This window comes from Pteropus medius, unplaced genomic scaffold, assembly GCF_902729225.1.
Source record: "Pteropus medius unplaced genomic scaffold, Ma_sr-lr_union100, whole genome shotgun sequence".
NCBI lineage: Eukaryota > Metazoa > Chordata > Mammalia > Chiroptera > Pteropodidae > Pteropus > Pteropus medius.
Genome location: NW_024349800.1, coordinates 57,369,259 through 57,384,186, shown reverse-complemented (window position 1 = coordinate 57,384,186; position 14,928 = coordinate 57,369,259).

Sequence of the window (14,928 nt, the reverse complement as noted above, 5' to 3'; positions counted from 1 at the left end):
CACACCTGTGTCTTCCATAAGCATCCCTACGAGGCATCTCATTTTGGGGACTAATTACAGTAATGAGAAATGCATACATTGAAATAGAATCTCGATGTTTGCACAGCAGCAGAGATCTCTGGTATGAAGCACATTGTAAATGCTGGACCTCATGTAAATTATAGGTATTATTCTTATTCCTAAGCCTTCAACAACCGTTTGACATTTTCTAATTAAAAATATGGGCCTGGGATACTGATTAAAAATGGAATACCACCCATGAAATCTCATTTTTTTTTCACTTTCGTTTTTTAAGAACAAAAATTAGATTAATTGAATTGTTTAAATGATGTTTTTTCTTGCTTTTAAGCAAAATAAGCCATACACAGGGACCAATAGTTTCTTTTTAAAGATTTGCTTCCCCCCCCCGGAGCAGACATGCGTCAAAGGGACAGCGAGAAATACGTCTTTTTGCAGTTTTTACAACCAAGGATTCACCAAACTTTCACAGGCCTCACTCACAGAAATCCCTCATTCCACGTGGTGTACCTGTAAACACTTTATATATGCTCCAGCTTCCTGTCTGAATATGAATACTCAGCCTGGGGTGGGGTCTGTGGCCTCGGGGTCTCCCTGATGCCCAGGGCTACCCAGTGAGGCCTCACTGGTTATAATGAAGTGAGCTGACTTGGCCTACATTTCCTTTCCTTCTTCCCTCCTGGCAAAACACGAACTCTTAGGAATGAAGTCAGTAATTTCTAGAAGGACCCTTACCTGAGTGTAGTTCGTAGAGAGAAATGGGGAACATGTTTGCTTTCTAGATCTCCGATTTTTCTCGTTTAAGTGCCCAATAAATATAATCTCGTGAAGAGCCAGGATTTCATACCCAGTTCAGACGGAAGCCAAGAGCCGAGAGCTCATGGTGGGGAACCGCTGTTCTCATTTTAACATTGCTTGGCAAACTCAACTCACGGTTTTCGACACGATCTCCAGGTCCACTGGCTCTGGGCTAAAGTCACAACTCCTGGCTGACTCTGAGTGAGGCAATCAGTGCAGCAGAGGAGCTGGGCCCACACCTCGACTGGGTACTTCTTAACGAAACCGGGTTCCTCCTCTCTGAGATGGGGTTGATGATAACATCCAAACTCTTCAGTTTACTCTAAAGATCCAGGGGGATGATGAATAAAATGTCTCACCCCCAAGCACTGGAGACCTCACTCTCTCACCTCTCTTCCTTCCCCTTTTATTATTGCCTTTCTCATTCCCTTTTTTCCCTCTCTTGGTTTGTCGAGGTCATACGCAGAGGCGGGCCCTGGAGTGGACATGGATTCTGGGTTGAATCCCATCAGGTTCCAGTCTTCAAGGAGCTCACACCTGCTGGGCGTACGGCCGTGTGGATTAATGACGATGTGACACGCGGTGTGAGGGGACGGCTAACTCGGGAAGTTTTCACTGTCCTTCCAGGTCTAGCTGACACCTCCCTCAGCTTTATGTTTCTAGCTGTGTTTATATCCATTGCTGCTCTTGAAAGAAGTGCCCATCAGGGGATGGGGTGTGCGAGAGAGAGAGAGAGAGAGAGAGAGAGAGAGAGAGAGAGCGCGCGCGCGCAACTCTGTCTCTTGGCCACTGTGGGCTCATGGTCTCCAAGGAGAACTGGAGCAGGTTGCAGGCAGCAGCCACTGGTCTAGTCTGCTCCTCGGCGACCATCCATGAGGAAGTGCTAAGAGGAGGACATGGCGTTGTCCAGAGAGAGGGACAAGGGACTCTGTAGGGGACAATATGCCGCACCAGTGCAGGGAAGAGAGGCAGGCACAAGAGTTATTACCGTAAGTGGGTAACTTCACAGTTAAATTGTCAGAAGGGAAGAGGATTAAATGGAGTGTGTCTAGAGGAAGAAGATTCAAGTAGGCTAGAGGCACATAAAGGCAGAGGTGCTAGCAGCGGGGACAGTGGCCAAGACTGGAGGCCCTCTGTCCATCCAGCTCATGGAGACTTCGTGGTCTGGGGTGTCGGGCCAGCAGGCCCTGCCCAGTGGACGTTCCCCATCTCTCTCCCAAGCACAAAAGCCTGTTGTTCGGGGAGCTCAGAGAGTGGATACAGACCATCCTCTCTTCTCCGTGTCATTAACGTAATCTGTTTGATCTCGAGGGTGGTTTTGTTTCAGTCTCTCAAGGGGTGTGGGGGAGGGAAGGGGGCACGTCTTCTGACTTTGAAGAGTAGAATGAAAGGGTTAAGCATGAAAACTAAGCCAAAGAAGGAGATCCAACTTGAGTCCTCTTTTCCTCATCAGAAAAGAACTAATGGTTCTATTTATGGAAGATTCACCTGTTTTTGGAGCGAAGGTGTTTTTGTTATCACTGTTGCTAATAATATTATACTTGTTTACATTTATTTATGTACATCTTGTCTCTTTTTCAAAAGGATTTAAATCTACCAGCAAAACAGGTTTACAATGAATAAATAAAAGAATCATGGCTAAGAGAAAACAAGGGTAGAAGAAATAGGATGGTAACAGGGAATAGATTAAATTATTTTTAGAAAAGTAGATAAAATTTCTGCTCCGAGAGTCTGGGCAAGTAACTGAATGTGGGCTGGGACTCAATTTTGAGCTTCCTAGTAGCCACAGGAATGAGAGAAACATCCATCTACATGGTTTACAGCATCAAGATGAAACAATGCTGCCTCAGCAAAAGAAAGCACTGATTATGTAATTGAAAAACATTATCAAAACAATGCTCTTCCCAACAAATTTGCATATTAGGAGATCTGGCCATTTGGGAACACCCAAATTCATGAGGACCTCTAGAGCAGCATTTCTCAAATTGTCTTCTATGAAATATTGATTCTGTAGGACATCAATCAAGAGATGTCCCTAAAAAACAGACACCGTGGCCACATGAGCATGGCTGACATCCCGTCATTCCCGTCTTGGAGGTTTGCAATGCAGCCTGCTCGGAGGGGTCTGCAGACAAACAAACCCGGTCAGTTTGGTTTAAACATTCATTTCCCAAAGTTTTTTGGCCGCAGACCCAGAATTTGGGGGAATCCCTGCATTCACGTGGCAGGACTAATTTTCCCAGGTCGCTTTTTGGGGACTGGAGTGCTTTCTCTGCAGGACCACATCCCACAAGGGGAGCCCATCCTCTCCTTTGAGGGGGGCCCCTGCGTGCATAAGGGCCGCCTGAGCTTTCCCAGCGTCTGCGCTCCGGGGGTCTGGGCCCAGGCCGGCCGGGCTCTGATCCCATCCGGCGTCCCCCGGGAGGGGCCGGCGGCTTTGCAGCGCCTTCGCAGCTGAGAACCGACGAGAGGAACTCAGCTTTCAGGGCCAATGTCGCCCGCTCTCCTCGCATAACGTCTCTGCCCACGAACGGTCTCGGCTTCCCCAGACTCCCAGTGTGCACCGCGCTGGGGGAGGTGGAAGGACGAAGTGCGCGAAACGCTGTTCTGCCACCTGGGTACAGCATGGCAAACGCACGATGCATCTCAGTAGGGACAGAGGCTGGCGGTTCTAGGTAGGCTTCTTGGAGGAAGCGACACTTGACCAGACATTTAAAGGATTGGTAGGAGTTATATGAAGGAGGAGGTACGGGGTCCCATTTGGGGCCTGACTGGAACAAATGGCCAGAATTGGCTTTGGTGGGACAAATGGCAGGGGAGGGAGGCGGCTGGTGAGGAGCAGGAGGTTGTGGGCCTGGCTCACAAGTTTGGGCTTTCTTGTCCAGGGACCAGAGGTTGAGGGGTGGAGGGAACCCCAGCGGGGGTGGCAGGACCTTCCTGTTAGAGCCTCCTGGTGATGATGGACTGTGGGGCAGGTGAGACCTATATGGGCTGATGAGCCCCCGCCATGATCCCAAGTGACCCACCCAGGGCAGTGGCCTCAGGAAAAGGGCAGAGCCCCGGCCCTGGTCTTCAGTTCCAGTGGATAATCAGGGGGCATTACAAACCCTCTGAGATCCCGGGAGGATGGGTGCTCCCCCTGGCTAGATGTCAAAACAAATTAAGGGCACTTGTCTTGTAAGCTCCACCTGGCCGGCAGCATGGTCAGGCTGGGCTGGCAGGGGAGATGTGTCCCCAGCAGCATCTTGGACCTTGGCCACTGGCCTTGGAGCAGAAAAGGCTCTCAGTGCCCTGCCTGCTTAGTGAACAGTACGCCAGAGTATGAGATACTATGGCAACCGAAGACCTGGGTCAGGGTCACATTCGAGGTTCTGTGCTCACCAAGGTGGAAAACAGAGGCCTCAGACCCGATCAGAATCACCGCTGGTTTACAGAAGCAGCCAGAGGCTGTGGGGGCGGCGACAGGCGACCACGTCTTGCATTTCCATTCTGCTAAGTGTGCTTTCAAGGATTATCTCATTGGATTTCTGTCTTAGCCCGTTTCAGCTGCTATAATGAAAATACCATAGACTGGGGTGGGGGCGTTAAACGACAAATATTTATTTATTTCTCACAGATCTGGAGGCTGAGGTGTCTGTGATCAAGGTGAAGGCCGACTTAGTGTCTGCTGATGGCCACCTTTTTGGTTCACAGCCAGCCATCTTCTGCTAGTCGTCCTTACATGGAGGGGGTGAGGGGAAGCAAAGACCCCCTCTGGGTCCTTTAGGACACTAATCCGTTCCTGAGGGCTCTACCTTCATGACCTAATCAACTTCCGAAGGCCCACCTCCGCACGCCATCGCATGGCTGGGGGGCGGTGAGGTCTCAGCATGTGAATTTTGGGAGGACACATACATCCGTTCTAAAGTGTTCAGTCTATATGTCATGACGCTGGGATTATATCTTTTCCTTGTTTTACAGATAAGGAAACTAAGATTAAAGAGGGGTAGGGACTCACCCAAAGTCTGAGTCCCACTGTCATGCTCTCTCTCCTCCCTTAGGTATTGGCAGTGTCTCAGAGCCGACGTAGCACCTGCTGGGGACAGAAAGTCCTTCCTCGCCAGTGTCTCCCCTGAGTCCTGGTGTCAGGGTGACTCAGTCCCCTAAGGTAAGATTTCTAGGGCACCTCCCGGGTTGGCTCCGGAATCTGAGGACTGGAGGGCTGGGACTGACAAGGTCCTATTTCTTCATGTCAGGCTCGGAAGCCGTCCTGGAATGGCCACCAGGCAGAGTCTGAGAGGAGAGAGCCTTCCGGGGGCTTGAGGAACCCTGGGCCCATGCTCTCTCTCCACCTGAAACTTCCTCATTTCCTGTCCCCGCATGACGCCTTTGCCCTTTCACAGCTGAGCTCATAGGTCGTGTTACCCAGCAGCCCTCCCGGCTCCAGTCAGAGCCAAGTGCAGACCTTCTGCCTGCGCACGCCTTCGGAGCATCGTGCCGCATTCAGACCATGGCTTCATTTGTGTCTTTCACAGCGTGAAGACAGAGGCTTGTATCGGCTCACAGACATTTTCCCAGCATCTTGCCCTGCGCCTGGTGCACATAGGGCTCCATCAATATTGGATAAATGAATGAATGAATGAATGAATGAATGAAAGTTTCGCTTTCTCGTGGCTAAAAAAATACAGATGCTCAGGCCTCCGGAAAGCTTGCTCCACCCCCGAGGCAGCTGGGCTGGGGCATCTAACTGTGAGTGAACCTGGACATCGGATCCACGGAGGTGCACGTGGCTTCTGGCGTCAGGACACCAATATACAGGATTCTGGGGCAAGCATTTATTTTGTTGAATGATGCAAAGAGTCAGTTGTTGGAATTCTGTGTAGATTTTAGCCAAGGCATGGCCATGCTTTGAGAGAGTAAGGTTACAAGTGGAATTAAAAAACAAAAAACAAAAAACAAACAGAAAACAAAAACGGACTTATTCGGCAAAAAGAAACACGAGTTTGCTATAGAAATATTTTAAATGCAGGTACCCAAAAAGAATAAAATAAATAAATGGGTAAAACCATCATTCCACCATGTAGAGATATTGAGCATTATCACACGGGGCTAATTGGATACCTTCTCCTCCTCCTCATGGTCTTTCCAGCACCAGGCTTTGGGGCAGTTCAACTGGCAGCTCACGTGGCAGCTCAGGGCTCCACATGTCCACGTTCCAAGAGACAGAGTCAGGTGGAACCTCTATGATCTCTTGCGTCCTAGCCTCGTTTCTGCCAGATGCCCTTGCTGGAGGCAGTTCCAAAGTTCCCGCGAGGTTTGAGCAGAGGGGACACGGAATGTTATCATCTCACTATCTGGGGTGGGATGGCTGAGGCAGTGGCTGCCGACTTTGGAAAATAAGACTGTCACAATTAAATCTAGGTATTTACTGTTAAAATGTTTTTTTTTTTTAAAAGCTGCAGTTAATTTAATTGGGAGTCCTTATTGTTACACTAAAGTTAAAAAGAAATTCTTGGCCGAATGATGCATGACTGTCTTACAGTGTTTTCTCGGGTTTCGGAAATCTTAGCAGAACTCCTTTCATTTGATGGTCACGATTTCCTGGTGGGGATCATCACCCCACTTTACAGCCATGGAGACTGAAGTCTAGAAGGGAATAAAGAAGAATTTCTGCAGTGTCAGCACCTGATAGAGCCGGAAGTCGAACTAAACATCCTGCTTCAATCCCAGGGGTCTCCCCTCTGTTCCAGGTAACACCACTTGTGATCGAAACCCCCCCTGGGAGCCACACTCCACTCCCAGAGATTGTGACATTGACCCAGGAGGTTAGATTTCCTTTTTAATGTTTTAACTTTAGTGTGGCCTTAAGCCTTTGACTCTAGAATGGTTTGTCCTGAGTAAATATTAACCCGGTCATTCAGCACCGGTGTTTTGTTAGCTGGAGGAATGCTTGGCAGAAGGGGCTGGGGAGAAGGGTCCATTGGCCGGAGCAGCATTCAGAGATGGCACCCCATTCTTGCGTGAGCAAATATCTGAAAGTCTTTGCAGCCTGATGGGCATCTAGGTAGGTGCCTGACTCTTGGTGAAAACATCAGGACCCATCTGATGATAATCGACTCCTGAATGACACCTCTGTGGACTCTCACGCTATTATTCTTGGAGATCCTTACCCAACAGCATAGCAAATATATTGCAATACGCTTACATCCCATATTATGTGTAACAGGGGTTTGTTTTCTCTTTTGCTATAGAAAAGTGCAAAAGAACTATAATTTTGCCTTTGAAATTATTTAGCTATGGGTAACAATTAATTTACAGTGTTTTTTTTTTTCCTCAGCCCATTTGGAAATTCACGCAAAGTGAAAGAAGCGGAACCTACAGACTATTTTCTTCCGAGTGATAAATTCAACACTGAAGTGGTATATGACATAACATTACATTTTCTAAACACTTAATTAAACATTTATCTACATTGATTTTGCAGTTTTCATTTAGTGTTTTAGAACCAATAATATTTTTTTTTTCCAGTTCTCAAATATTTTTGTAGGACCCAAAAAAGCTCATGAGCCAGGTCCTGTAGCTACGGAGCTTTAGAGATAACATGATTCTGCTCGCTCTGAGGCTAGTGAAAAGAGCCCCAAAGTCCCTGTGGGTGTGTCTTCAAAGCTGAGGCCTGGAAGACAAGTCCTTGCTCCTTCCTGGCTGTCCTTCGGCGGAGCACGCCACTCACCCTGCTCTGAACGTGGTGGATGGCAGGGAACGCGGCTGCTCAGTCTATGGAACGTGCCGGACCGGGAAGATGACCAAACAAGCTGGACTGAATTCTCCACCATCGATTCAGATCAGTCGATTCTGATCATCGATCCAGATGGATCTGAAATACCAATGGGACAGAGAATCTAATGGTGGAACAACTCTTATGGAGAGAAGGAAATGGCCCATAGGAGGGACTTGACTAAAAAGAAAAAAAAATCCTAAAGGTGTGGCACAGGCTCTGATGGATTTCATTTGGCTTGTCAACATCTTTTCAAGGTGAGTGTTAGCTCCACTTTACTGGGGCTCAGAAAGGCCAATATTTGCTCAAGATGACAGGACAGGAACCCAGGTCTGCTTAATTCCAAGGCTCTGCTCCGTCTTCCTGCCATTGGGACGCACAGAAGTGCGGGCAATTTCTACAGGAAATTTGCAGCATGTTGTAAGGTTTGTGCTTGGAATACCAGCAGGATTAAGGGAATTGCGGGAGCAATATCTTTTAGGGTTTTTCATTTGCAGAAGCCACAATCCTAATAACAAACACTCAGTATCAAAGAATTAGAGAGAAGTAAATTCAGGGTTTAGAAAAAGGCGGTCAAGCCTTTGTCTAGAGTGGAGAGAGGAGCCCAGAGCCCAGTCAGTTAACAAATACTCATGGAACACCTACTATGTGCAAGAGGCCCTGAGAGAGGATAGCCTCCTGGTCTTAGGCCCTCGGTTAACAGATACATGCAGAAGCGTGATGGAGAGCACACTGGCCTACAGGTCAGAAGATCAGAATTTGCAAACTTCTCCACTCCCTGACTGAGTGGCCATGGATGAATGAGCGCGTCTCTCTGAGTTTCAGTCAACTGCTTTGTAAGATGGAGATGATAATTGTCGCTCATCCCGGGACTGATGTCCCCAAAGATCCTTGGTAAACTCATGTGTGGGGACTCCTCCTTATGACTCTTGCTAGATACAGAAGGCCCACTGAGGCAGGAGAGCTGTCTTGTTTCTCTGCCCTCAACATTAGGAGCCGACACACAGGACCTAGGCAGGTGTTTTGTGAGTCCAGGATAAATAAGACTGGAAATCTCTTGCGTTTTCTCTGAAACACAACCTTTCCTAATGCAAATAAACCTTAACTGGAATCTTCCTGTCCTGCTGATGCTTTGAACAATAAAGATGTTTTCTTTTCAAGGACTCAAACTCTCATTGCACTGGCCAGGAGTCTCTTCATTGATGTACGATGTGCTTCATTAAGATCGACTTTCTTTACAGAACGATTTTGTGGCTCTTTCTTTAAAAGCCGAATGAACCCTGTGCCATCTCCCTGAAACGAAGCTTTTCCTTCTCACAGCAGAGTTTCCACCGATAATATTCTCTTTTGATTGATCCACGCCGCCGATCGGGCAAAGGTACCACGTGAACTCCCGGAATCACAGCATCCGGGACAGTCAGCTCTGAAGGAGCTTCGGGGTTATCTATGTTTTTACCCTCGATTTTAGAGAAGAGTTTGAGACAGAGCGAGAAGGAGCTTGCTCCAGGTCAGAGAGCAGAAGCGGTCTTAGAGTTGTGTCCACTTCCCCTGGCTCAATGGAAATGACTCTCTTCCAGGACAGCTCTGGACAAAGCCGGTGTCCTCTCTGGAACACTGGGCCACCAAGCTGGGCTCTGAAGGAGGTGGACCAGATAAGGACTCTTACTCTGCTGGGTTCCCCGCTCTGTCGAGTCTATTTGCAAATGCTTCCTGGCGCAGCACTCTGCACAGGCCCTGCAGAGAAGGACACACACAGGAGGTTTTCATGGTCCAGCTTGGGGTGAGAGCGGCGGTGGCTGGGGTGGCCTGGTGTGCTCTGCAGTGTGTGGAGGGACCTCGGGTTCCTCCTCCGGCCATAAACAGGGCTGGGGGAGAAGATTGGTGTCCTGGAGGTCGGGCCGGAGAACAGTGGCTGATTGATGGCGACAGGAGCGGTCCTGAATGGCCTGAGCAGTACCTTGATCTGCAACACGCAGGGGTTATTGGCTGCAATTGCAGATTAGTCAAATTCCCAGCTGGCGTCTCTGAGCAGGGAGTTGCGGTGAAAAGGCCTGTGACTTCCTTCCTCCTTCACTAAAACAGGCCTGGAGGATGAGGCCCTCGCGCTGTAATTACATGGAGGCAGGAAACAAATAACTAAGACCCGTCTCTAAGTGAGGAAGGAAGGAAAACATCCAGGGCTCTGGGGATCCTTCAACTTCTGTTCTGGAGGCACTGGAATAATAGCTGCTATCAACTCTGAAATCTTTCCCAGCCCCAACGAGGGAGGTATTATTAGCCCTCACATGCAGATGGACAGTTAGTCTGCAGTTGGGACTGAGTGGCACTTCTGCCTGACCACAGCCCCGCTGGTCTCCCTGGCTCAGTTGTATGTGGCCTGGGACCTTTCTCTCGTCCACGTTAGGTTGCACAGGGTGCCGGATCAAGGAGGCTCTGCAGCCGGCCCAGCCGTCCTTGACAACTTGTGCCTCCGGGGCGCTTCTGCCTCTGCCCAGGGAAGGGTACCTGCTCCTTTGCACAAAGGTGTCTGTTCAGAAGCCCTGCAGGGGTGCCTTTTTCTAATTCACATAAAACCACCAAATAGAAGAGGGGTGGCCTCATGTTAGCTGTTGTCGTGGTAACTTCTCTGGGCCTCGTTTTTTTCTCCTGAGAAGTGGGAGTCTTGCTCTAACCATGTATGTAAACTCTCTGAGAGTGGGGTCCTCGCCACCAGGCCAGGCGCAGAGTAGGTAGGAGTCAGGGCTCCCTCCACTCTTCGGGAGGCAAGGTGACACCTTCCTTAGATTGTCATCTCCCCGGGTTCTCGGAGATTCCTACTGGTCCCTCCTGGTCTAGGTTTCAGCGAACACAGGCTGCCCCTGCTGCACCGCGTGAATGACCCCAGCCCTCAGCCCTGGCTTCCTGTGCCCACCGGACGGGGAGAAAGCTGTGTGCACATGCGGCGTCTCTGGTTGAGGCACAGGCCAGGAGGGAGAGAAGGGACAGCCAGCTCCCTTTCCCCTGAGAGTGGACTCTCAGGAGCATGGACAGGGCCCAGCCCTGCTGCATGGACCTCCCTGCCTTCGCCTGCACTGCTGCCCCTTCCTGAATGCGCCCCGCCTTTCGTGGGTGCTAGTCCCCTTCGTAAATGTATCACTCACTCCTCTTCTCTGCCCAGCGGATTCCTATTACTTCAAGGTCCGCCGTCCCTCCTCTGGTGAGCATCCCTGGACCCCAGCGGGTTAGCTGGGCTCTTTCTGCACCCGTAGCGCCTGGCATAGCGCCGTGCGCATAGTAGGTGCTCTGGTTATGTTTCCTGGACAAATGGACAAGTGAATGAATGAGCGGTTCAGACCTAGCTCTGTCATCGCCGGGCTTTGTGATCTTGACTTGATCCCCACTTCCTGCAGGGCGTCGGTTTGCGGGGACCCGGGCCTGGCCCATTAAGCTGCCATCTTCTCTCACCTCATTATCGCCTCGGCCTGGTGCGGGGAGCCTCCAGGGGTGCAGTGAGCCCCTGAGAGTCCAGAGGTTTCTCCTCAGCCCTCCCACCAGAAGTGGCCTCTGGAAGGTCAGAGAGAGAAAACCCAGCACCCAGAGGGAGTGTCCTGTCTGTCAGTTTGAAAAAACAGTCTTTTCCTTGAGCTCTTTGACCACACCCCGGAGCGCCTGGGAGCCTGGGCCCAGGGCGCAAAGGCACCTTCGGGGGCCGGAGGCCGGAGGCAGGGCTTCCCAAGCACCTTTATCTCTGCCCGGAGATAGACCCCAGTGGCTTGACTCTTGTGCAGGCGAGTGGGGGAGCAGGGGCCATAAAGCGGGGCGGGGCTGGCAGTTTAGGAGACGGGATCCTGGGGACCCAGAGCTTTGAACTCTGCCCTGGAGGGGAGGGGCCCTTTATGGCCTGGCTGCTCTGGGGCTGATGAGAACAGGGCCATTAGGGCAGGAATGAGGCCCGAGTGGCCCTCTTTGCACCCCGACTGCAGGGTGAGACAACAGAGCCTTGTGAGGTGGGACCAGGGGCGGAAACGGAGCTCCATCCGCTTTATTGACTTGTAAACGACACCATTAAGAGGAAGCCCCACCTTGGCTGCAAACAGCTGCGTGAGTGGCAGTAAATCTGGTGGCCCTGTGGGCCAATGCCAGGCGTTCCCCCAGCAGGCGGTACAGGGCGGTGCCAGAGACCCCGTCACCCACACCTCCTGGCTGCACTGTGGGGCTGGGGTTGTGACCATTCACGAGAAGGGGGCTTACTGGTGGAGCTGCCAGTGGCTCATTAAATTTTCCCCAAAAATAAAAAACGGAGGAAAAACACCCAGAAATCTTTGAGTCATCCTTTGCAAAGTCAGCCCGGAGAAATGGACATTGAGAAGAAATCCAGGGCAACAGAAAAAATGTGTGTGTGTGTGTGTGGGAGGAGGGGTGGTCTTAGAATCAAATCCACCTCAGCTTACCATGCGTGTTTGAGGGACAAGTCCCTGAGCCGCCAGGTCTCACATTTTTTTTTACATTAAAAAATAGACACAATGACACCCTTCAAAGGGTAGTGGTGATGTTTCAGTGAGGTGATGGAAAGCCAACACCTCGCTCCTGGAGGTGCTCGAGAGATGAATTTTCTTTCTTTCTTCTTGGAATGACAACAAAGCAAAATGGGGATTTGGTTGTGTTCCCTTGGAATTAGCTAGCAGTGCAAACCTAACGACTGCGCAGCTCTGCTAGCTGCCCACGGGCGGGGACAGCCCCGCCTGAGTCCTTCAGTTGCTTAGTTGCTGATAAGAAGCTGGTATGGAATACCAAGAATGTTTTCAATAAATGTTTGATGAATAAATAAACTAGAAAGGGAAGGAAGGAAGGAAGGAAGGGAGGAAGGGAGGGAGGGAGGGAGGGAGAGAGGAAGGCCATCTTCCCCTGGACCAAGGCTAGTAGAACCAAGAGGAAAGAAGGCAGTAACATTTGCTGAAGCCAATGCTCTCACAGCTACCGGAAGGACCCAGAGGAGAGTTGCCCGAATTCTGCCGTTGGCTTCCTAAACCATAGGTAAATTTGCCTCATGGGCACGTTATTTACTCTGTGGACAAATAACTTCTCCGTGTGCTCGTTTTCTCCTCTTACATAGTGAGAGTTAAATGAAATGATAGGGGTAGTAAAGTCACTGACACAGGAATCAGTGAACGGTAAGTGCTCAGTAAGTGTTGGATGTTATTACGCTTCAGCTTAGAGAAACTGGCTCAGAGTGGTTAAGTAACCTGGCCAAGTCACAGAGCTGAGATGCCTCCTGGCTGGGATTTCGGTTTTGCTTCTGAAGCAATCTCTCTAGATTCCACTGGATTCTGGAGCCTTGAGACACCGGAAGGGGAGGCAGGTGGAATCCCCACAGCTGGGTGCTCTCCAAATATATTATCAGAAGTAATTACTAAAAATAATTCTTTAGAGATATAGTTTATATGCTGAGCTCTTGAAAGTGGTGAACGGGGCAATTGGGGTCCTTATCTTTGCCTGAGGATCCCCTTCATTCATTAACTAGCAAACAAAAAAGCAAATAAACAAACACGAGCAGAAAGGAGGCAGGATCATCAGGCAAACATTTACAGAGCAGCTTGCCAGGCCCGATCTGAGTCAGGAGCTGCACGGAGCTCCACGCTCAGAGGCAGGGCCCTTCACCCACGGGCTCAGCGTTTGCTGACCGCTGTCACACGCGGGGAGTCCCTCGAGTTGTGTGTTGAGGGGGACACTAGTCTCACAAGATGCTTGACTGAAAGAGACTCCGAGTTCAGGTGAATTGGGGACAAGTAGCGTTTCTTACACACTAATTTCTGTTTGCAGGGTTTTCCTGAGCCCTTAACCGGTTCTCTGCACTAAAGATGGCAGTGGGGTGAGTGAACCACGCAGTGCGCTCCCCGTGCAGATGACCAGGAAAGACTTACTTTTTCAAGAAACACCTGTTAACACATCAGGGCCCTGGGTAGAAGTCAGGGAAGGTTCTTGCAGGAGGGAAAGATGGGGACACAAGCCTCTTGGGGAACCCGCCAGCGTTAGCCCCTCACGGCTCTCCTGCAAGCCATGGCCGCAGATCCTATTGCCACAGCCTGGAAGACAGAAAGTCTCTTTCAGCAAACCCCCGGGGCTGCCTGGGACTCCAAACTGCCTTCCGCCTCTCTGCGTCGGTTTTTCATCTTAGTAACCTGGAGACAGGGTGACATGTGGCATGTCCCATCATCTGTAATTCTTCAATGATTCACAGTGAAAGGGATCTCAACCCAGGAATTATACAGTCTGAGAGTCCAGTCTGATTTTTGTAGCGACTCGAGAATTTTAAATGATTTTGGGGGGCGGGGTGGTTATCAAATGCGTATACAGCTCTTACTACGTGCGAGGCACTGTTCTAAATGTCAACGCATTTATTTAATCCTCACTTCAATGCCACGAGGAAGTCATCTTTATTCTCATTCTCTTCTTACAAATGAAGGACTGAGGCATGGGGAATTAGGAGATTTTGAGCTGGAGCAGACTGGCTCTGGCGTCAGTCCACGCTTTGCTGTCTCCCCTCAAAACAGAGCAAAGAAAAAATGGGTTTCAATTTTCCAAATGGCTTTCGATCTTCCAAGGCAGGATGGAATAAAGGAGGGAAAGAAGGAGGGAGAGAAAAAAGGTTTACATGTAGAAAATGGGCAGGAGGATCTTGGGGTCCTAGCTCTCTTTGTAATCGGGGAAAAAAGGAGGGTGTTTGAGCACCTGCGCTGGAATCGACCCACGCTCTTAAAACACCTGAGATGTGGGTTTCTCTCTGGCCTGGTGTCGTCTGGTATTTACCCACCGCCCACCAGTGATTCCCTGATGCTCCGTCTAATTCCACGTGCATCTCATCCCTTCTTGGGAAGCAGCTGGCAGAGGCCTGCACCCTGGACCTGGGAGTCCTGTTCCGGATTCCAGAAGGGCAAAGAACACTTTGGGAGAGTCAAGGCTTCCGCGCTTCCTCTGAGCCTGGGCCCCACCTGCCACATTCCATTCACTTCTTCAGGTCTTAAAAGCCTCTTATTCTTTTACAAATCACTGGTTCAAGCCTAAATGATCCAGCTAATTGAGCCGCATAGACACCATTTATGTGTAATCTGAGAATATTCTATCTGCTCTGAGTTTCTTCCAAAAGCATTATTTCTAACCTTCTTTAAGAAACAAATTTCCTGTTGCCATGGAGATCTTTTTTTTTTTTCCTTGGCTAATTTTATCAGGCTCAGGAGCCAGAGCTGGAAGCAGCTCTCACGTTTCCCAGGTTGTCTGCTCTGTCAAAGAGTCTCCCAGACCTCAGTATCCTTGGAATGAGACGATTCGGGTGATGGTCATATTTTGGTTTTGAATTTTAAAAGCCTTGACATCATCTGTAT